This window comes from Rhopalosiphum padi, chromosome 4, assembly GCF_020882245.1.
Source record: "Rhopalosiphum padi isolate XX-2018 chromosome 4, ASM2088224v1, whole genome shotgun sequence".
NCBI lineage: Eukaryota > Metazoa > Arthropoda > Insecta > Hemiptera > Aphididae > Rhopalosiphum > Rhopalosiphum padi.
This window is the reverse complement of record NC_083600.1, coordinates 15,436,162-15,462,775: the sequence shown is the minus strand read 5'-3', so window position 1 is coordinate 15,462,775 and position 26,614 is coordinate 15,436,162. Positions and strand designations below refer to the sequence as shown.

The following is a 26,614-nucleotide window of genomic DNA, read 5'->3' as shown; positions in this document are numbered from 1 at the left end:
TGTGTTAACGTCACTCGAGTTAATTTTAAATTGCGTTTTAATAATAAAGGAAGATTGGATTGATAAAAAGGTCCAATCAGATTTAATAATTTTCAATCTGATAAATTAACAGCGAGATATAATCTTAGTTGCAAATATTTCAAAAGTAACGTAAAATGATTTAAAATGTACCTATTATAATTTACAAATTTTTAATTTATATATTTATTTATAAGCATATGAATATTTTAGTGTAATAAAAAAAAAAGTTTTAATAACGTAAGTATCTTATTCATAAATTATTATTCTACAAAATTTTTATCAAATGAAAAATAAAATATTTATAGGTGTACACTAAAAGGGATTACCTACTACTATCAAAATAAAATACAGTGTATTCTCATTTTCTCAAGACTTATATCAATACATCAGACTAATGCGTATCAAATTATATTAACTTTAAAATACATTTAACCAAAAGGTTATTTTGTTGTAATGGTGGAAACAGAACTAATATAATATGTACTTCTATTATTTTATTATGAAAAGTACTTACATTTATGTACTGCACGCGATAGATACAAACCTTTATATTTGTATTTGAACATTTTGAACGTCTGAAATTCAATTTGTATACTTTTCATAACTTTTACCTTGTCTATGTGGTTCTTTGAAAGACGAAGTTCAGAGTACAGTTTCATCCGATTTTTAAACACAAATAAGTGTTAAACGCTCATTGAAAAAAAAGCATTAAAAGCGTTATATAGCAGAGTAATTTACATTTATATAAAATGCTACACGATAATCCAAATTTTATTTATCTTTTAAACAAAATTAATTAAAAATGTTTTTTATTATTTTATTAACACAGAAAACTTAATCATAGAGGCAATCTACATTTTAGCGAGAGACAAAAACTGCAATACGTGCGACAAAATTAGCGGGACTGCGATTTGTAGGTCAATTTCAATTATATTTACAATGCCAATTAAATAAGATAATATGGACACGTAATGCAAACATTTAAATAGTATTTAACTCGTATTATTGCGAACACATTCATCTGATTTGAACGGGTGCGTATAAATTGTTGAATGTTTAAACATAACTACAAGTTTATATTATATATTTATATAATAATAATTATAGATTTATAGATATAGAGCTTTGTGGTAAAATACGGAGACATGGAGAGAAATTTAAACGGTGGCATTTTCAAACATGAGCCCGAAACGCGTTCAATTTAGAACTAGTCTAAACTACTTGGGAAATAGTAAAAATTACATTTTTCGCGTTTTTTTGGTAACTCCGGAATGAAAAATTGCTTTAACAAATAAAAACAGTATAACCTCCGGGAGACGATAAGCAATTGTGTGTATTGTTCACCACGAGTATATGTATCTGGCGGCGCACGTACCCGAACGTTTAATCAACGTTTTAACTGTTGGTGAACAACGTTAGTGTCGACTTCCTGAATTTTTCTACTAAACTATTGGCAATAAAAATAAAAAAAATAAAACGGGAAACGCAAACACGGAGAAGAAGAGTGTAAGAGTTAAAAAAAAAAAAAAGATGCATGCGGGCATTCTCCCGAGCGGATTTTAATGACTTCGGCCAAGTCATCAAAACTTTAACAAGCATAAAACATTTGGAGCGGGAGCTTTGACAGCAGATATATATATATATATATATATATTTTACTGAATCCTCTCTTGGTCAAATTTACTGTGCAAGGGGTATATATGTGTGTGTGTGTGTGTGTGTATAAATATACTCACACCATAATATATAAGGACTTTATCAACGAAAATCCCTGTTAATAAATTTGAGGGGAAAAAATACACACTGGCACAAGAGACTGTACAGTTTACACGATACAGTTTCGCAGCAATGAACATTCGTCGTCGCTAACTACTTTCACTGTCCGTTAAATACACACAATGAGCAACTTTCTTCCACCGCGTCCGCTTTGTCCTTTAAAAGCCGATTAAATCCGGTTCACCGGAAAAATACGACCGCAGTACACGACATGACAATATAATATAATATGTAAGACGCATCTTTACCATCAATACATGTTACATTATTATTATTATTATTATTATTTTATTTTTTTTTTGCGACAACCGACACAGACTTGACATATCTTGTGAATTTTTTTTTTTTGTTATTTTGTTATTGTTGTTGTTGTTGGTCAAAGTTATAAGAGCCTAAAGAGGATTTATATTCTCTCTCCTAGTTACTTCGGGCTTTGTCGGATATAAACCCACACAAACATATCTGTATATATAATATATATGTATAGAGCTACCCGTCGCCGTCCCTCTGCTGCAGCCTGCAGTGTTCTGCACGCAAACTCGCACCGGGTCTTTTATTTACTTTGTTTCTGTCGCTCCGCACTCTTGTTTATCTCGTTTTGCCCTCTCCTTTTTCCTTTATTTTTTTCCCCGAGTCGAATTTTCAGATCTCTCACACGCGACGTACTTACACACACATACCTACACACACAAAATTGTATATATATATATATACCTACCTACATTTATATACATGTCGAAACACCGGCGGTACAGGTTTCCAGTTGTATATTATACACCACGTAATAAACCTCTCCTTTACACACGACGAATACAGATGACTCCCGCACAGTTCCACAACATAATATATTATACATAAATGTGTGTGTATACAGAACCCAAACGGCATTTGTAATATCTCCCGCGAATCGAGCTTGAAAACTAATAACTACAACACGTATATACATATAGTATATTACGTGTGCGGTGTGTGTATGTTCGTAATTGATAAAAATAATAATACTAATAATAATCTCCGTTTGGTAGTGCCAGCCTGGCAGAAATGTGTGTATGTGTAGGTATTTACGCAATGAATCAATTCTTAAGAACAACATTTTAAAACCGGAGGCTGGTGTTCAGTGGAAAAACCAAACACAAACGAGAAGAACAAACAGTCAAACTGAGTTCAATTTAGTAGCAAGCGTACGAACGAACGGCCTCGGAATTAATAATTTTATTGCGGTATAAATTCGAAAATGGAACACAGTCGTCGGTCCGGAGATGGTTCAAGTTAGGACACTCCGATTACAGTACATAATATAAGATGCAAACCGTAAAATATATCCAAACCATTCTATCCGGTGGCGATTATATAACTATTTTATTTTATTTTTTAACATACAATTAAATTCAACATAATATATTTCAAACAAAATAAACCAATGAGTGGCCGTTGTTTATATTATTAGCATAGAATACGGGTAGGTTTTATTGTATCAACGAAGTTTTTATGAGCAAAACATTAATATTTACTTGACAAACGGAGTATTTTATTAATTAACATATAATACTTAATTAACTAGTTTTAAAAGACTGGAGATTTTATAAATTTACAACGAGACAAAGTTGAATATTATAATTGCATTTAAAATTGATTATTCAATCAAATAAATAACAAGAATTACAAATATGTCATAAACCCGTGCAATTTGATGGTTTTTATGGTTGCATGAAAAACAAATATATTCCATTTATTTATTAAATATACAAAATATAATACATAAATATCAACAATTTTATCCCGAAACTCAATTAACCGATTGATGAAAGTTGTTATTAAATGACGACAAATACAAAATTTATATTTTACTTAGAAGAGTGTTGATAACGATTCGTTTAAATATATTCATAATATGTTTATAAATATATAAATGCAAAGTGCTATATAATAATAATTTTTTTTTTTTTGTTAAATGAACTTTGCCAATGATTTTTATTGAATGTATCGAACAGTTCGATTTGATTAGCAAATACTTTCACTCCCGAAAAAAAATACATTTTTTTTATAAATCGTTTTTGCGTAGTTGTCTAAATACATTATTTTGTTTTCTCTTTCATATTTTTTTACCGATTTTTCTAAACTTTTGTTTAGATAAAATTAAATATTCAAGGTACGAGCTTTTAAAAATATTTCGATTGACTTAGCAGTGATTCTGGAGGCGTAAAAATTGTGAGCGCGTTGTGAACAGTGTTTTATATTTTTTATATTTTATCGCGTAAAAAAAACGAAATTTACTATTATTTGTTATCGAGTTCACTATAAAATATGTATATATATAAATAAAAGTCTAACGCATTCAAATCGCTTCGTTTCTTTTCCGGATAATGCGTTTGATTATCGAAAACTTTCAACGATTCAAAAGTATGTATTATTGTATAGTGTTACTGTACCACCACTATTGTTATTATTATTATTATTACTGTTGTTGTTGTTGTTTTCTGTGGCATTCAAACTCCGGAGACTATACGCTGTTAAACACAACTTACATCACACACACATCCGCCCACCCACATGTACGATGATATTGTGTACACGTAGTGGATACAAGAAACGCTCGGCGTCTCGCGAGATGGCGGCGACGATAATGTTGGCAGTGCGCGCAATACCCGAAGAGCGATGCATTTTTATTAGCGTTCGGCGCGGCGGCGGTTAAATGTCTGGCGCGGTTCCCAGTGCGTTGTTAACAAGCCGCACGCGCGCACAGGAGAAACGACGACTTGGACGACCAAGACGACGACGACGACGAAGGAGCGAGCCGAGCGCAGAGGGATCGAACACGGGAGACCCCGAGAATATATCAATCGCGTGTGCCGCTCCGAGATTTATTGTCGTACGGCGATCGCGGAGCCAAATGTCTCCGTGGCCCGCGCGTTTATTTATTATGTCATATTATATTATACGTACGCACGTATACTGATATACCTAATAATATAATACTATGTATTGTGATCTCGTTTTTTATTATTATTTTAACGATGTTATACGCGTTATACCGACTATATAATATTATTATTGTAGCGTAAGGATAATGCGCGACTATTGCGTAAAACGTGGTTTTAGAAATTTAATTTGTAATTTGTATGACACTGCACTATAGTATATCCGTGACCTTATATGCACCACCGAGTACCTATCACAGTCCTTAGATTGAAATTGAGTTTATTCTGATGACTTTAGATCAATTTGAATACACATTTTTTTGGTAAATATCAGGACCTGCAACCCATCTCGTAAAGGCATGTACGAAACAAAAAGGTTTTTTTTTTCTTCAATATCATCTATTATTATGTATACGTGTATAAATAAGTATATTAAATCTATTTTACACGGTTTAAATCTCTGCGGCTAATATTGTAAATCAATAAAATATTGATACGCTACTTATGATTCGTATATACCACTATAATTATATTGTAGGTACTTAAATTTTATCTATAAATAATATTACGTCCTATTTTTGAGAGGTCGTTAGAGCTTATAAATTATTTTTTTCTCCCCACAACATTTGATAATTAGGAAATTGTTATTCGGACGGCATCGTCAAGAATTTCCTACTACGCCAACAACAACTTCCGCTAAAAAAAACTATGAGGTAGCTGAGAAAATGTAAATTTTTAAGTTCACAATAATGTTTATATTTAATGAATTTATAGTTTGAAAATATAAAAATATATTCACAATATAATTATTTTCAATTTAATAAATGTATAAGGCATAATTATTAATGTTTTTCCATTACAAATTGTGTAGCTGTGTAGCTGAACTTTTATTAACAACAACGTAATGCAGTTGTTTTAAAATGTAGTTCGTTAGTTAAAAACATTTCATAATGAATACTAATTATTACAATGAGTATATTTAAAATGTTATATACTTTCATAATATTCTAATTTTAAGTTTAAATCTGAGTTAATATTTAAATCCTCAATTAGGTATACTTCTTGAGAAATTAAAAAAAAAAATTGAAAATAATAAATTATGTATAAATTGTGTATAATAGTTATTTATGTGAAACGTGTAAGGATTACTTGCATATTCTTTGTAAGACATGTATTCGTTTTATATTAATACCGAAATTGTGTTTTCTTAATGAAGGAACTTGTATAATGACTAATTTACATGCAAGCTTTAAATTCACTTTTAAGTAAACCAAGGTAAATTGATTATGTCTCCAAGTTTCTTAAACACAGCTATGACGTTTTACAAGAACTAAAACGTACGTCAAATTAAATACAATATATTTTATAAGCCAGTTATAATTATTATAATATGTAGTTTTTTAAAGGTGTTTACACTCGTTTTCTTGAAATGTTGATTAATGTTTTTGTAAATATTTTTAATAATGATAATTATTATTTTCAAAAAGCATTCTTATTGTATCTTAGTTCTAAACTGAATATAAAGGTTGATATTTTTTTTTTTATGTTCCTATCTATTTGTGCGATAAATTATTTCAGAAGTCTACTTATGGGGACGTGATTTTAATATGCGTTGTCTTCGTAAATCACTAATGTGACATTTGAACACTATATATGATTTTAAAATACGTGCAAACGTATATTTCATGATACAATTTAAAAATCATGAATATGAAATTTTAGCGTAATGGAAAAAATAAATATATTGTAGTGTTAAGATCGATAATTTTTTATTCGAAAGAATTATTCAAAACACATTATCTTTGCAGAGTACTCGTCTCCAGAATTTTCAATAAATTATTATACCTTGAAATGTTCGTGTTTATATTTTAAACAGGCCATTTAATTACGACGTACCTTGTCTTAACGTTACTGTTGAAAAATGTCGGAAATTGGCTTTACATTTTTTGTTGTGCATACAAAATAATCTATTCGAAATTACATTACATCTGAAGGCTTATGAATACTTTTTTGATATAAATGGTCTTTTTTTTTAAACTAAACTACACCACGGGTCATTACAGTTGATTATTCGAATGTACAAACAAACAATAGTTACAAATGCCATTATATAATATGATTATAATTTAAAATGCATATAAACGTCGATAACCGAACAATTAACTAAAAAAAAATTAACGAATCATTTTTATGTTATAATATATTAAAACTCAATATAAGTACATAATAGTCATAGTACAGTGTTTTTAACGATTTTTGATTTTAAAAACGAGAAACTTCTATTTGTTATGAAAGTGTACTTTTGCAACTTTATCCCAAAATCCAGTATAGGATGTTAATCCAGGATAGCGAATACTCGGCTGTTATTAAATGCGACTAAACTCATAATATGCCGTCGTCTTACTGTACAAATATTATAATAATTCTCTTAAATTAATTTTGAACATATTAAAATGATTTAAACAAACAATCCACCCTGATCAAATCGCTGTCGTGTAGCTAAGTACAGCATTATAAGCCTAATGGAGTTTTTGCTTTTGGTTGGTTAATCAAAAATATATAAATGCTCCAGGAAAATCGTGTAAAAGGAAAAATGTCTTAATTAGTTTAACATTTTATAATGCAGACAAATAATCATATTTTTCCTGGATTTATAACTCTAATAATTATTTCACATCATATTCATGATCTGCAGAAATAAAACTAGGTATAAACTTTGTCTTAAATATTCACAGAACTAAATTGTCTTCATAAATTTGATTTTTACTATTTTTTTATTTTGTTTTGAACCTTTTACTATATTATATCAACTACTATTTTTTTATTTTGTAATATTAACGGAGTTGGATATTTTTCTAAAAATGTTGATAAGCAAATATCGATTATTGAACGAATATAGTTTATTATTTATAAGCTTTCAAGTTTTGAGGAGTGGAGTAGTAGAGTATATACCCCGTGTATTTTTTCCCCGCCGCTATGTTTACCTAAACTTTAAATGCTTATAAATATTAAAGTATTGGTTCAATATTTAATAAATATACTCGCACATAAACATTTTTAGAAAATCGTTTGCATCAGATAGTATTAAATTAAATGTACGAATAAAGGTTATCGTTTACTTGATATCAATAACATAATAACATTAATTATTGTTGTAGTAACAATTATTATTATAATAATAATAAAAGTATAATACGTAAGAAGTTATGAATCTTTATAGAGAAGAGTGTAAAAATGTACCAAAAAAATGAGTATTTAACTTTTGAAAAATTTTAAAAATATTCCAAACACTTTCAATCTCTGTAACCAGACACATCTGCAACAATTGATTTGACACCATGCGCGCGCGTACTATACTACATTATACTATACTATATTTTATTATTGTTTGATATTAAAATTTAAAAACGGTATTTTTTAATCGAATATTTTAACATAGGTATTGTTATAATGTTTTATAATGTTAATACCTTGGCCGATATTACGAAATCGCAGTATTGCGAGAATCGTTGCAAAAACAAAACCAGTCCACTTTTTGTCCACACTGAACTATAATAATTATAATATAGGGTCGGTCAACTTCTGGAAGTTCGCCGCGGTGAACAGTTGCTATAATAACACTTGAAATCGGCGCTAAACAAATGGCCACGATTTGTCGAAATTCCGGAGTCCGGTTTTGATATTGGCGAGCTATACTCTGTACGTGATATGCAAAACGGCAATATCTGTTATATTTTATGTATAATAACATTATGACCCCCCGGGGCTATCGGGGTGGCGGCCCCATGGCCCGCGTTATACGTCTATCGAAGTGTTGCGGACAGAAAACGTTCTTGCGCACGGCGATATAATATTATCATAATAGAACGCTATAGTTTTGCGTTCCGGATGCGCGATATGATATTATTATGGCGTAATAAAAATATATTATATAATACACGATACGAATATAGAACGATCCGTCCGGGGCGGCTGGTCCGGAGATTTATACCGGTCACATCCTGTGGTCCACTCGGCAGCCGTCGCCGCCTTCGGGTAGGAAAACAAAACAAAAAAATAAAATCCCCGTCGACGTTATAAAAACACGATTTTCGCCGTAAAAAATAAAAAAAATTCTACGAAAAAACAAATCCATAACCACGACCACCATATAAGTTGGCGGGATTTATCGCACTGACACGAATAATAAATTAAAAAACTTAGTGCCAACGGCCAATAATGTAATGCCCTGTACAACACGGGCTTAGCAACCGAAATACTCCATTATGCTTCGCCGCCGTTTAGGTCGGCTCTACGCGGAATCACAGACTCAACAAATGTACTCGCCGTGGTGCCGTTTGAATATTTAAATAGGACCGCTTAAACGTAGACAACCCATTGGTCCCGACGTATCGACAGTGTCGGGCAACATTTTCTTTTTTAAGGTGTTTTGTTTGTTTTTCTCTTGCTTTACCTCATATTAAACAGGTTAGTTGTATGTAAAAACGAGTGAACTAATTAATCATTCAAATAATCAGAAATTTAAAAGTCTCTCGTGCGTATCAAAGTTTTATATACCTATAAATGTCACGAATGGCAGATAGCGTGTGCCTACCTACTAGTTATTATAACCTATAAGAGCTGGGGCACTTTAACTGAGATTCCACACTCGGTGCGTCTTGGCTTTTTAAAAGATAAATTTGTCCCTCGTCAGTTTTGAATTTTAATATTCCGTGTGTGTGAGAAAACTAGTTGAAGGTTCGGCTCCAGTAGTCTGACTCGGTAAAAGTGGGCCAATGAGGTGTACTAAAAGACATCCTGTAACTCACTATCACATCACCACCCCGCAATATAGACATGACACCGCTGAGCATTCGTCTCGTACGTATATATTATAACATTAGGTACGCGAGAGTATATTATATTCACTGAAATAATATAAATCGAAAAGCGGGGAAATATGTATGCACTCGAGTACATTATCTGTTCGGAGTAATTTATTCGTACAGGTTTATGTGCATTTGTATATATTCTCATTCTACGTGCCCAAGTCGCTAACGCTGCGCACAAGTCTCCGGTAGCAAAGGAGGCGGTCGACTATTTTACGGCACACCAGTCACGTTCCGAAATCCCGGATAAATAAATATATATATATATATATTGATACACACTTTTTACTCTCCATTATGATTGTTATTATTATTATTGTTATTATTATTATTTCAAGCATACACCACGCTCATACATTTATATATTGTATTATATATACGTATATAGTGTACGCACTTAACGGTAGTGTTGATGACACGTTTTATTATATCATCTTTTTCGTAGGTTTTTATATCGTACACTCTTATTAAAAATTGTCGTCTGTCCGCCGCCGTGTGTCTGATTGTAATGACTTGCGCTTCTGCGATATACGAATGGACGAATTTCGGTGAAGGTAATGGTTGTTTGAGAATAATTGATGATTACGTTAATTTATAAATCCATACGAGTTAATATAATAGTTGTACGTAATAATATTTATGGATATTTCAAAAAAGCCAGATTTGGTATAGATAGGTTGTCAACGACCAAGTGGCATTATATTAACGTAGTTTTCATGTTATTGTTCAGTATTTTTTTATTTTTTTAATAAATTCAAACTTCAAAATAAACTTAACTTTGCTACCGCGTCGTTTTTGACACAATACGTAGGTACTATATATTACTATGGCCATGTATTCATCAATTTTTAAATGGCATAAAGACCTGTAGTCGCTCTATTTTACATTTTTCAAACAATATTGTTTGTACGGAATATTGCATAAATAAGAGATCGTTATAAGTCCAAACCTCGCTCGTGTACGCTCTTACCAAAATGTACTTACTGTGGAACGTCATTTAAAATAATTATTATAAATTATTGTTTGAACTGTACAACGTTAATGGTCTACTTTTGACAGCGGTTAGGTGTCGACGGGAATGACGTGAGTACGTACGATTTGGATGTTAAGTATTTCGTGTCTATATTAAAGTCGATTTTGGATCACGGTAACAGTATCGTTGGCTTTAGGGTATCGGTAATAATGTTGTTTTGTACTCAGCACCATATTATGTACACGTTCGAGGAGGAAGAGGATATTTATTTTAACTTAAAAATGTATATAAAAACACCACATAATGAGCCGGTGGAAATATGTACACTTTATACGCATTTGTAAATAATTTAAAAAACAAATATGATTGGTCGAAAACTCAGTATTTCAAAGCATGTTAACAGTATCAGCTAAATTTCAAATAGAACAATACCTAATTAATTGTATTTTAAGCAATTTTTTATTAATGATACGATACCCCATCACTAATGCATCAATAATTGTCAAACCGTTCAATACACGCGGTGATGTTTCAAACTGTTGTGTAAATAACGATACAATAAAATCAAAAATATCAAGACCCAGTAAAAGCGTACAAAATATTTATAAGATTGACACATGATAACGAAAAAAACCCTGTGGCGCAGACTGTGTTGCGTGCATTTATCGTTATAGTAATCATAAATCGTGTCTTGGCGGTTAACTTGAAAAACTCGATATCGTTTTATCGAAACGATAATGTGTCAATGGTGGTTGTATGACGTGTAAATTACTATTTTTCATGTTATAAATACGAATAAATTGCTGTGGTTTTGAAAAGTATTGAAAACGTAATTTGAACATCAAAATGCGCGTATTTTTCAAATTTTTGCAATTCATATAATACGGAAATAATTATAATATAATATCATTTTTATATTTGTCTAAAGCCTACCTATTGGAAAACACCTTTACTCACAAATTCGATATCGCTCTATTAACTCGTACATTGTTGGTGGATATAATGATTATACGAACAGAGTTTAGACGAAAGCAATGAAAGCTACTAATTGTTTACTAACCCATTGCAACAAAAAACATGATTATATTGATTATTATGCATCTGAGTTGTTGTACTGGTGAAACATAAAATAAAATTCAAAAATGGAAAGCTTAATATGTTAGATTAGGTTAGGTAATAATTTATTTATTTTTACGCTTCCACGAATTAATATAAATGATTACCGACCGCGAAAGCACACGTCTTACATTACCTATATTGCCTACACGCGATGTTTTTAATTTTTCATTCGAAATATTATTATTATTTAAGTGTTTGCTCGTGGCACGTCAACGAACATCAACCGTAGTACCTATATAAATAAAATAATATACACTCCAATGGAAGGTTATAATATATTAAAAAGAAAATTATTACAAAACTGTATAGCAGGGTCGTACAAAATCAATGACCTAACCACTTGATATACACTTACACGTACACATTTCACGATATTTTTTAAATATAATTTATATTGTTTCACTCTATTGTTTGATGGGTATAAATATTAGCAGAAGGTGTGCATATTTAAAAAGTGTACACCACATTAATTACACAATTATTTAAGAGGTCAAAAGCACATTTTTAATGGTATGTTTACCAAGCATTTAAATAAAGGCCACCGTTTTATTTGATACCTAGTCACTATATGACCGATTAACACGATATTCGTTAAATGTTTACTCGGTACATTCCTACTATAATAGTTATCTAAAACCGAAAAAATAATGTCACTTATAGTGAAACCTGAAATGGCATCGTCTATATTATATTATTTTTGTTTTACAGTTACGCTTCGTATAAAAAATAAAATGATGATGTAGCTCTAATGAATATTAGATAATATTAATTGTACCTTATCGTCACTGAATACTGAGTGAATAGTTTGCTGTAACGGATGTGTTTAAATCATTGCACGCAAAAAACTAAAATACTGAGCGGAGACCATATATCAGCTTAAATTTCGAAGGATATTGTATTATATATTTATACTGTTATTAATAATTGATTTTTCTATTAGTTTTCTAATTTTAGGCGCTAATAAAAAAAAAAAATATTATACAGCGAATTTAATTTGAACTCTCTCTATTAAGCATATTTTGCGAATTTTCAAACGTTGTTAGAAACTTTTTAGAATTGTTTTCGTTTTACCCATTGAAGGCATGTTAGACGAATAGTTACCAAAATAGCGTCAAAATTATTGTACAAAACTTGTTAGACCTGGTTAGGACTTTACTGACTTTACCCTTTGGTCTTTGATATTATTCGTATAGTGATAACTTAACCGTGTCACCACACTTCAGTCGTATAATAGAGAAAATGATACCAAACTATAATCTAAGTAGGTTTGGTTACATTGGTGCATTGCACTTCATTGGAATGTGTCAAATATCAAATAATTCAAAACCCGAAATTTGTATTGTCTATTATTAGTTATACATTTCTATAGCAATATTTTGTAGCATTTTTCTAATTCTTTTGCACTATTTATACTACCTATTTTTAGACTACCGATAACTTTTTTTAACTTATGAATATAATAGTTTTGGAATCCTCTTCTCTTGAAAAAATCAGGTTACACCATTGTTGGTTATATATAACCATAGAACTTTTTGTATGTTATTAAAAAGTTATTAAATTGTAGGTACTTACATATGTGTACTGCCAACTTGAACAAGACAGACATGTTTCATCAGATTTTCATGAGTTATAATGTTTTAATTTCTATGAATCTTGATTACATACATAATTAAAATAATAACTTTTATTTAGTTTTAAATATTTACCATGAAATTAAATATAGTATAGCCATTAATTTCTATTGATAAATCTTAAATTATATTTTAATGTTTTCACTAATATGTTACCTCAAAATCTCTTAATATAACCTAGTAGCATTTATTTATAAGATATTACAAAAAAAAATATAAATTAATGACAAAAGTTTAAATTTAAATTTATAATAATAATACTATATTAATTCTATATTATATAGGTACTAGCTGATCCAAAAACATGTGAAAACTATTTTTATAGCGACGACACCTAATCAAAACCAAACCAATTTAGGGGGAGGGGGTACGTACCACCTGAACCTAATATTTAAACATGAATTTGATAGTTTTTTAGGTGTCCGAAATAAATACTATAAACAAATAATAAATTATAATAATATATATACATGTATATTATATCACTATAATTTTATTAAAAATGTTGTTAAGAGATCATTAATTATAAACTCGTAGTAAAGCATCTGGAAATGTTTAAAAAATGACCATTGAAATCACTGTATACGATTTATGTCAAATACATTTCAACTTTCTTATTGTATTAGTTATTTTACCTCACTTATTAAGGCCGTATTATGTGTATCCGTTTTAAACATGAAATAACACGTTTTACGACTCAATGCATTATATATTATGTTTCCGAATACTTCAACATCCATTAACTAGGGTTAAAACCATATATTTTCAAAATAATCAAAAACATAAATACATACTTTTGAAAAAAAAGAAAATTATAAGGTATCTAGATTCTAGATCTTCTGTCGTACATTTATGATATTATGATTTATGTTAGATAAAAGAAGTTCGGATAAAAATTAAGGATGTCTTATAATTTACGTTTAAATTCTTAATAATTAAGATTTTTAAATATTTTTATTCAAATACAGTTAAATATTTGTAATTATAAAAACCTACTGTGTAGCGTCATATTTAGGTATCTTTTTCAATAAACTTACTAAAGTTACCGAATTTTTTCAAACTTAATCCCTGAACTATAAATTAGGGTGTAAGATAATTATAATAAAATAAGTTTTTCTGAGATAGCACATTATACAATTTTATGAACATACTTATGTTTCTATAGAATTCTTAAAAAATAGTTATGATTTTATGACTTTTTTTATTGAGTTATTTTATTATGGTGTATTATATAGTGTTTTAAAAAAACGACATATTTATTAGTTTATTCTATAGGTAGATAGCTATGGTACTAAAAAATAAAAAGGGTATAGTAATAAACCATTTATTATTGTTTGTTTAATTTCCCTTCTTTTCGTGTGTTCTATAATAGTGTAATATATTAAATAATCTAAAATTGTCCGTAGCCGTTTTTAATATTAAAAATATACGAGCGTAAATCAAACGCTGTGGTGGATCGATAGAAAGTGATTATGTTTGTAGGTTCAACCGAACTGTTAGTTTAATATTTTCGACAATGTCGTGAACACATGTAAACTCACATCCAATATTCCGTTTATTATTTTTTGTTTAAGACTCGAATTATTTAGCTGTTTACTTTTGATTGTGTTTTTCTAGTAAATAATTTTTTTTCACTGTTTCTCCAGTATTCAATATATTCGTGAAGCAATCACGTCGAAAAAAGGGAATAAAAAAAAAAAAATGGTGATTTGTGTATTCACCACCTTGTAAATAGGTGATACTGTTGCGCGTCATTTTGAAAATAATGATTAATACTCCGAAAAAAAAAATTCATCAAAATATAAAACAAACTCAATTTTGATTCTTAATATATCACGATATATCTCGTGATCTCATAAATATACACGTAATTCCAACTTTTCTTAACATTTTGCAATATCGATTTTGTAACCCGGATAATAGGGAGGCTTCGGGCTATATTCGAAGCGTATAGCGTAATATAGTTTACCTGTATAATAGTTATTTATGGAGGCGTGAAGTCGATACACTCAAACACTATGTATTAAGTTTAAAATAAAAACACCTAAGGTGATCTAAATTCTTGATTTTCACACGAACGCGATAGGTATAAAGTCATCATATTATTGTTATAATACTATTATATTAAAAGCACGTCTAATAATATTAGCTTTGACTACTTTAACGAACTAGCCACAGAGGATAAATCAAAAGCCTTAAATTGAATTTAATGAATTTTACTTGCGTCCTTTTTAAAGACGAATTCTCGGATAAATGCAACACGATCCGGGTGACTGGGTGATGTACATACCGCGTCACCTATGATCACTCAGATGTTTTTCGGAATGAGAGGGTTGCCCGCCGCAGTGAAATGCCCCGAAACCTAATAGCTGATTATTACCGCTGCAATTCACGAAGAACCGCAAAAAATAGACATCATGGTCGTTCTGCCGGGTACATTGTGATGTGTAGAGCGTATACGGATGTCCGTAGGTATAAGCGGCGGCGTTTTCGTATACTTTCGCCCAAATAGACGTTTACTCGCGCAGGGCGTGCGTCGTTATACATTATTGTATTTCACGTGCACGCACGTCGTCGTCGTTTAGCTCTATTAATAATATCGTCGAAAAGTGTGCGTGCCTAACCCGGGTCTATACACATATACATATATGTAGGCGAACTCGGAGAGACAGTGTATGTATATGCGAGTGTGTGCGTCTGCGTGTGTGTATATGTACATGATGGATGTAAAATAATATTACACGCATTGTATTATATGTATCGTATATAATAATATACACACTGTATATTATATATACCTATACGGTAAGTAACAAGCCCCGGTGCGGCCCTATTGTTTCGGGCACGGTCGGAAACGGTCTTTGGATTTTCAACGGAAAACACGCTACACATATATATATATATATATATATATATATATATATATATATATATATATATATATATATAGGACATAGGTTTATACAATTGTTGTGATCGATCTTTTAGCGGCGGTGTACCCGTCAGAGATTTGTATTTCGGAAGTTCACAGTGGAAAATCGGTAAAAGCGTGTCTAGCCCGCGCGCATATATATATTACATATATATGTATATGTATATGTATATACGATGGTAATAATATAACAGCTGCGATTAAATTCGGCGCGGGCCGGCCGAACAAGCGTACAACAACTCGCAGTACTAGCGATATGACTATATAATATACCCTACACCGACGGCTGACTGATATTTTCTTTGCATCCTCACCATCGCCGCCGCCGCTGCCGCCGTTCGCCGTCGTATTTCATTATATGATATTATATTATATATGCGTGTTAAACTTAACTCCCGGACAAAAAGAAAATCAATACCCGCGCACGACTACTACGGCAGTCGTCGTATGTCGTGCGTGACGTGTGACTCTCGGTCTGTATCAGTAGTTACGCGATGAAAGTCTAATTGGTTCGGGTGGCGACTGTACGAGCTCGAGAGTCACATAATATGCACGCCGTGCTGTATTTTTCTTTTTCCGGATCTTAGATTTCTCGAGCGTTCTGCTCGAGTGGTGCCGAGAAACCTCTCGAGCGATCACCAATCCCGGTATATTCCTGTATATAGCTACCCATATACGCAAAACGTATTCGCGGTCTCAGAACATTATTATGATAAGTGCTAGAATTCATCGACAAACCAGACGATTTCTGCTCGACCGAAAATTAATTAGTTCACATTTCACTCCTCGAAAACGTTAGAAATCACCAACGAGTAACCTGCAGCGATTTTACGAGTAAACCCCGAACTAAATCGTTATTGTCAAACAAACGAATAATGATAATAAGTTCAGTAATCGTTCGACTTAGCAACCTATACACAACGCATCCGGCGGATTATGAAAATAGAGTTCATCGTGTAGTTGGTACATCAGTGTATTTTCATTAAGCAAAATAAATATTTGAAATATCACAAAATATGAGAAAACAATAAATTCTAAAACTATAGAACTACGCGTTGATCCCGTCTTACATACAGCGAGTCGATAGTGACGTTAAAATATAATATTATAATAATACCCGCCCGTGTAGCATTAAGGACACGTACTTATTATTCATAAACGATAAAACGTATAATTATTAAGTAAACAAAAACGGTAAAACGTAAACGCAGCGCGGCACTGTGCGAATATATTACCAGTTCAAATACTCGCAAGTACTTGACATGCATCGCTAAACCGGGCAACTGGACCAGTGCATTTTGTTATATTACAATAAAGATAATATCGTTAGACCGTCCCGTAAAATATTAAATAGAATCATTTGTGAACATTAGTCAGTAAGATTTACCCTATTTTACATAAAATATAATATTTTTAATGAATTTTATTTTAATTTAACTAACATACAATGGTGTTCAGAATAATATACATGTATATATATATATATATAATAATCTCAGAAAACGCGTATGTTGAAATTCAGGATGTTAATTCTGGATACATATGTATATAGCTACCTTAAATATTTCACGTATTTCTACGTGTTTTTAAGATTATATGAAATCGATTTATGAAAATATCTTAGTACTATTAATACTCACGTAAATATTAATCATAAAATCGAATTCAGTTTCAAAAATGGAGACTCTAACGTGAGGTTTATCTATAACGCTTATTTTGTTTGAAGTTTTTAAGTTGAATGGTAAAATGTTTTCTAATTATATTAAATCATATTAAATATTAATCGTATGGTTGTATACAAATTAAATATTTACACATCTAATAATAACATTCAACTTATTTTTTATATAGGTTAATACAAAATTAAAAATATAACTATGAAAAGTTTTAAGCTCTTTACAATTACAGTTTTATAATCTTTTCAGACGTCTTTGAGTATCGAATATCGATTACTAAAATATATCCAATTTATTCGTATAATGTTTTTAAAGTTTCTCTTACATTGTCATGTAATAGTTTTGCAATTTTGATAATACTATCCTGCAATTTGTCATCGTTCCATCAAATCAAAGAACTGCCAACTAGTATATGGAAAACAAAAATTGTGAAAATATGTCATGAAATTACTATATTGCGTTTCGATGAAAAATATTGTGTTTAGAAATGAAAAAAAAGAATATTCACCAGTATTTTATAAATGTATTTTGCCAATCTGTCCGGAATGAATTCATTCAATTAGGTCAATGGGGATTACAATGTATAGTTGACCACACACCGTAATGCGATTTTCTGTGTTTTTGCCAAATTAAAAAAAATAAAAAATAAAATTACGTTAAACGAAATGAAAATCCATACATATAAATAGACGTCACAAAATTATTGTTAAAATTCATTTCACTGGTTCTGCAAACGCGGAACTATGGTATAATGGCCAAATGAGTGCGTAAATAAGTAATTGAAAACACAAATAAGTGACATTAATTTTTGTTTTGTTACATTTGTATTTAATCGTCCAAATAATATGATTAAAGTGCAAACATAATAAAATATAGCCGAAAATTTCCTTTTTTGATTATTTTATAATTGCGTTACGGTATAAATGTTGTATGATGGGAATAATAATTTTAATAATACAATAACGAAATGTATAAATCCGTACGTCATGTCTGAAAGTTTTCAGTGAAAAACGTAATCAACACTTTCCGAATAAAATACGATTGCCGTTTAATTGGATTATTTTTATATGGCAGAGTTTTTCGAAAGAATATCTCTGAATCTCTGATTGTTTTCAAACGGGTTACCGGCGTTTTATGTTCACATCTAAAACACTGACGATTTACAGTACAATTTTGTGTTTAATAATTATTTTTCACATTATCATTATATGATATTCACAAACACTTTATATTATAGAGACGTAGTGGAACGGGCGAGACTAAATAATAAATGTAAAATAATATGTGCTTTTGGATTGGATACCAAACGCGTTTTGTACCTTACCTATGTTTAACGAACTCCAGAGAAAAATGCCGTACAAAATGTATAACCAACAATACAGAGTCAAAGTAACCTTTTTTTAGAACAACATCTTTTCGATATTGGATTTACCATATAACACTCTGAATCGCAATAGTTAATTAAACGTTATTTTTTTCCATTTTTCTCACATCATAATAGTTTTTTTTTATCTATTTTTATGGACGTGTCATTACGTTTAACTAAGGTGTATATAATTAAATCCAACATACTTACCGTTTAGTACAATATTGGTGTTACCATTAATTTATGTGTATATAAACGAATCATTTAAAAACTAACGTCTAAGTCGTAAAATAATTACAAATATAGACTATTAAAACTTTTAACGGGAATATTTTGAAAAAAAGTTTTGATTTAATAAAATAATTGAAAACTTTTAAATATTAAAATACATATATTGTTTTGTATGATTTTCCTTAATAACTGTTTTTATTTTGTTTGAAGTACGCTGCTGCAACAAAAAAAAAAACTGTTGAGGAGAAACAATTATATTTAATATATTATTATATTGACAACCAAACAACTTTACAATAATAATTGATAAAGTTATTTTTATTTTTAAATTTATTAAATACAAATAAATCAGTAAAACTAAATTTAACTTAATAGTTTGGTTAAAAATAAGTTTCACGGGCGGATTATATATTTGTTTACAGTTGTATAAATGTGTTTTCTTCGGATCACAATCGGGAGTATTTTTGGTCTGCCCCTTGATGGTCGGTTCAGAGAGTTTTATCTCTTATACTACCGTTTATTTGCATAGGACATTTCCAAAGAAAAAAAAAACTTCTTTTTGAACAGCATTTAGATCATTTTTCTTTGCTCTCTCGGGGGAGGGGTTAAAATATATGTGACAGGCTTTATGTGATACGTACTTTATCATTATGGGCACATGTGTGCCAAATCACAACGATTCTTATAAAATAACACCGTGGAGGTATTTTTTTATCATAAAATATTAAAAGTGTGATTTTGCAAAAGTTTGCGTTAGGGAAAAAAGAATCACGCATGGTGTGAACAAAATACCTATCGTTGCAATACTTAATAAATAATATAATACAACAGTGTGCGAGTCAAACACTCCACTGCAGGTCGTCCAGCCAGCGTATGAATATAAATACACTATAATGTTATTCATGTTAAAATTTAGCAAAAAATACAAATGTTGAACAATTTTTTCGGAAAAAAAATATGTCGAGCAACGTGCTCAGTATAATTTTGTTCAAGTTTCTCATCCATAATCATTTTTTTTTTCAATCTAATTGTACTTTAACCTATTTTTTGAATCAATAATAAACCAACAATCTTTGGTACTGAAATATATTATTATAAATTCAACAATTTAAAATCTTATTATGTATGTGATTTTTTAAATCATACCCAAATTTCAAATTAAATAAACTATTGTAATTAGGTTAAATTTGTTCCACGAACTATCTTTTCATGTTTTAACTTCTATTTTAACAAAAATCAGATTAATTTTAACAATTTTATTTAACATAAAGTAACACAAGCTTAAAGTTTAAAGGAGATAGGTCAGTCGAAATCGAAATTTAAATAATTTAATAATATCTAACTTGTAATAATATGGGTTTGATTTTCTAAAAAACAAATAAAAAAAATGCTTACCTACCTAAGGATTGATACATTTTTGTTAAGTTTTCTTCTTGGTAATAAATTTACTAGAAATTAGTTATTATAAATTATTTTTATTTATTCCACAACAATATTTATTCGATGCATAACAATGTATTGACATTTGTAAAAATTATATTTATTACTTTCCTTCGTAAAAATAAAATTACTATAGTTTTACAAACGGATATCATGTCCCGTACTCCCATATAAACGTATAAGTATCGAGTAGACAAATTGAAATATTTCATTTGTTTTAGTCTCAGAAGAAACATAAATTGAAAAGAAGGAAATTCATTCTATGGTAACATGATATTATTTAATACAAGTTTGATCTTCTGTATCTTATTTATATTGATTTAGTGGGAGTAACATTATTACAATATTGGGAGTCGTTTGTTTGTATTTACTAAACGCAACCTTCCATTCTGTATGTATTCAAATAATCATATTATATTGGAAAATCCTATGCTAAGAATGATCTCAATTCCTTAAAAGCACACTAATCCTAAAAACTTATTGAAGAAAATTACAATTCTATTGACTCATTTCAATTAGATATATTATTTCATTATACGTCTTACTGTTGTAGTTGCTCATGAAGTGAATAACATGATTTAACAGCGGAAAAATGCATTAATTTTCAACACATTAAATAATAACTGTTAATATTAAAACTTCTTGACGTGTTAGTTTTATAAATTACAATAAATACGAATTCTATGTTTCGAACAAATCGTCAATATAACTATATATATACTTGAGATATAAATTCACCTTATCTAGCAAAATATATCACTTGTGTTATGATAATTTTTTTTTTTTTTTAAAACATTTAGCCAAGTCTATTTTCAATACTGTAGTATTTGTATGTACGCACATATTTTTCAAAAACTTTTTTCGTATATTTGACTACAATAAATCTGTTTTAGATGATTTTCATCATTTGTGAAAGTTTTCACTGTTACCGTTAAATCGATACTCTAAAATTTATCTAGTATCACGACTTCCAGTCAAACTATCGAATATTCGTACATAGTTAAATGACTTTAGACAAGTATTGTTCGATAAGGCTTTTGGACCCGTATTCCAAGAAGGTTAAGTTAGAGAATTAAGTGCCTATTAAAATTGAATATTTTACGCTGACCGGAGTCGTTAAACCAATACAACTTTAAGTCCCCAGGGTTATTGATAATTAGATGTCATGGACAAGGTTTACATTATATATTTATGTTATACGCGACTAGCTCAATCACATACATATAGATACATGATGACTCTACTAAAATGTACGCAACGGAATATACCTAATACTATTATAATATAAATATCACAACTATAAAACAATAACTAAAATGTAAAGATGTGTATAATGTGTATATACTATATATTATACATTATATTATATTTAAAAAAAATAGCAATATTCACCAAGATTGAATCGAATGAAAACATTTTTTTCAAAATCCCCATACATCGGAATTGGGGGAATATACCCCATAGACTGTTCCGAGCTAATCGACAAAACTAAACGAATGAATGCGTGTTATAATAAAAACGGATCGACAGCTACTTCACAAGGGGTCGACTACGAGTAAAATAAAACGGTTAAAAGCGACACGTATAAATGTATTTTAAATAGTCGGCACAGTGTCAAATACACAACATAAAATTAAACATATCATCTCTGATATCCTCCCTCTATACTTAAGTTATCATTTATTCCGACTATACTATTGAAGTTTACAGTATATGGCAGAAAGCGTACATACTAGGGATCGCGTTAAATGTGATCGTTAATGCAATAGATAGGTACCCCATTAAAATTTATATATTTTATAATACACGTAAATAAATTGTATAATCCGTGCGTAAAAAGATTAAAAATTCTTTTTCAACGTCATTTACATGGTGTAAGTACTTATTTTTACAAAGATACTTAACCTATTATATATCGTCGCTTAAAGTGCAACCGTGTGTATCTCAGTTTTTGTATAGTTTTTTAGGAGACACAAAAAACACGTTTTAAATGATTTACACCAATTAAATATAAATTAAAACATTTTCATTTTTTTATCTAATAGTTTCATTAAACATGTATTTGAAATATCAAAATTTGAAGTTAATTGAATAAATTAATATAGTATTGTTTGAAAATACTATACTATAATACCTATAATACTATACATACAATAGGTATCTGAGGGTTTTTACTATATTATTAGTCCTACAATAAATGCCAACCTTCTAATTATTATTTTTTTCTTTTATACACATAAATATAAGTCCATTATTAATTAATTTTATTCTAATAAACATATAGGTATTCATTGTAAAATCAACTCCTTCTAAATTTTTTTAACATGTTATTAGATTGAAATGTTAACGTTAATTAATTTAAAAACTATACATTATATTGTTTTTATACATTTTTCATATATTAACTATAACAGTAATTGCGGAATAATAATTATATATTTTTACTTTTATGAATAAATTAAACCAATCATCCATAATATCTACTAATAATAATAATGTAACAAATTCTATAAAAGATCAATTAAAAATGTTTCAAAGTGACATATTTTTTTTTTTTAATTGAGTGTACTGCCATATTAAATTTCACTATATTTAACATAAAATTATCAACGTTATTATAATACAATTTGTTTGATTACCTAACCATTAGGTCCTAATGTATACTTTATATGGAAAAATTACAATTTTTTATTATTATGAGTTTAAATTTTTTTTATTTACATTTAAAACATTTATCAAATTATAAAATCATAAATAATAGTAACTAATATGTTTTTATTAAACCAACATTTCATTAAATACAAATATTGTATTAACTGATAAATTTTGAAATGATTTAGCTACTCTCTTTTTGATGTAAGAACGTTTATGACTTGAATGACTTTATTTTTATTCTTATTTAGTGTAGTTTTTATATAGAGTTGACAAAAAAAAAATAAGTTTAAATATCCTTCTTGGTATATTACAGGGTAAACTTGTGATTGGCATCTTATTAATAAAATCAAAATTTACTTATTACTATGCATTTTAAAATTTGGGATACATTTATAAAATTTATTACATTTTTGCTCTTAATATAATGTTGTTTATCCATGTAGCTTGCGAACATATTCATGTTGACCGCCCTGCCCCTGCTATAGACCATGGTGCTTTAATATAAGTATATTTTAAATACTATTATAAATTTATATAACGCAATATAATAGTTATTAGTTATGTTTCAAAACACTGTAGTCTGTAGGTTAGGTTATTGTTAGACATTATTGCTAAAATAAATTCCAAAATTGTTTTCTCGAGAGAGCCATTCTCATTTAATAGGTATCATATCTATACTTAAGTGAAATTTTCAATATAATATAAAGAAAAACTTTCGGTCTAATAACTAAGATTTAAAACAAAAATCATTATAATATATACCTCAATCAGTTCTGAATCTAAACACAATATTAATTATAATAATTTTCACATAAACCGAATGCTCAATTTTTTCTTTTAATAAGTTCGTTTGATGAATTCAACGCAATATGAAATAACACGTAGTTTTAAATTAAACAAAAATCCAATTTTAAAAAATACACATGTTATGTTTTTAGAATTTTTGAAAATTTTAAATGAAAAATCTAAAATGTATAGCCGTTGAATTTAACAATAAAGGACAAACGGGTGAATTGGAAAAATTATTCAGTCATCTATAATCTTACAAGTTTGATTTTAACAACAGTTGCATTTTAAGAAATATCATCATACCATACAATCGGCTTATGTAGTTATTTTATAATATAAATATAAAAATAATATTATATGTACGTATATATTATTATAGTTTATAATTTATTATAATTAATATAATATTTAAAACGTGCTTACTTATAATTCTTTAGAACAATATAAATTTGAAAAGTTTTAGTGCATTTAATAGAAAATAACCTACGGGTATATATTCAAAATATTATTAGTCTGTTTGCCATGCAGTTCTAATTTTTTCTCAAAATTGTATTTAAACTTTAAAGTTAAGAAATAAAGTACGAAAATTTTGTATTTAATGTAAAGATGTATTCTGATACTGCAAATAAAAAGTTTCACAATACAGAATAAAAGAGAAAAACTCGTTTTAATTATACATACAGCTATTATAGTCTATAAACTAAAGTTTATTATATAAAGAAGATTTTTATTGTTTATATATATTTCACATTTTGTTTTAGATGAAATTATTTTTTTAAATTATGTGAAAATATGAAAATTTAATAAATTTGTGATTGATTTTCATATTATATAAAAGTTTTGGATAATATAATATAGTCTCTCGTAGTATTTTTCTATTCTCTTTCTGTCTAAACATCAAAACGAATGAACAATAGAAAAATGTAGTTCAAATTTTAAAATAATAAATAATTACATTAATTAGCTATATTTATTGTTATATATATTATATCTTAAATTAGATATATATAAATATTTAAAAAAAAAAAAAAAGGAAATTAGGTAACATCTCTAATATGTACCATATAGGTAGGTATTGAGTGTACCTTGTCATTGAGCGATGTGTTAAATTTGAAATTGAATGATAAACCATTACATACGAAAATATAAATAAATATTATCAAATTTTAACTTTTTTTTAGTTACAGTATGAACTACTTACGAGGAACCTTTTACTAAATTTTAATTTCTTAGTTATTAAAGTTGAACTTTTTATAAAATTATTTACAATATTTCATTATTTTGGTGAATTCAAAATTAAACGTTTTTACAAAATATTGTGACCTATGTATTTTCAGTATTTTTTTAATTAGTAAATTAATAACTTATGATGAACCTTCTATTGAATTTATTATGTTTTAAACCAATCAAAAACATTTTATCAAGATTTCCAAAAAAAATAATTGAACATTTATAATATAATATAAACAATTGGTGATAATGGCAAGTATCAACGCATTAATTCGTTTTTAGTAACATTGAAAAAACAAAATCGATTTTATCAAAATTGGTTTTGCATAAAAATTCTTTTTTTCCTTAATATGATTTCGAATATTTTGAAATATTCTTACTAAAATAATTTTTTTTTTTTATAAAAATTAGATCCGATTTTCTACCAGAAGACACTCATGTACATAAAAAAAACAAGCGTTATTTCGTAGTTAAATCAATACATTTATTACTCCACAAAAAACTAAAAAAAAATACTAAAATAGAAAAAAATTTTAGTTAGAAGTCTGTTGACAAAAGATTATGTATAGAAATGATTATATGGATTTCTAATAGAATTACAATAATTCAAAATTATATTCCAAAAATATTATTTAGATAAGATGTTATCCTAAAATCATTTGAGACATTATAAATGTATATATTTAGATTCAAATGTAGGTAATGAATACATTTACATAAATTAAGCACACTTACTCGGAATTATTCGATTTAATATTGACTAGTATTTTATTAAAGAAAGAATATAATATTAGATATGTATATTGTATATTTATATACTGTATATTATTGTTTATTATTATTTTAAAGTTTTCTTTAATTTATAATAATTATAAAACTAAATTACATTATATTTTATTTTATTACTTTGATATACCAAAACTACAAATATATTGTTCCAAATAAAAATATATTTAAGAATAAAAAATATATTTATATGTGAGATACGT

General features: G+C 28.6%; 1 protein-coding gene across 3 annotated transcripts in view; it reads left to right on the top strand.

Moving 5' to 3' along the window:
- The window catches only part of LOC132929569 (lachesin-like), a 396,933-nt gene that overhangs the window by 310,212 nt on the left and 60,107 nt on the right, over positions 1-26,614 (top strand). The window lies entirely within an intron of this gene.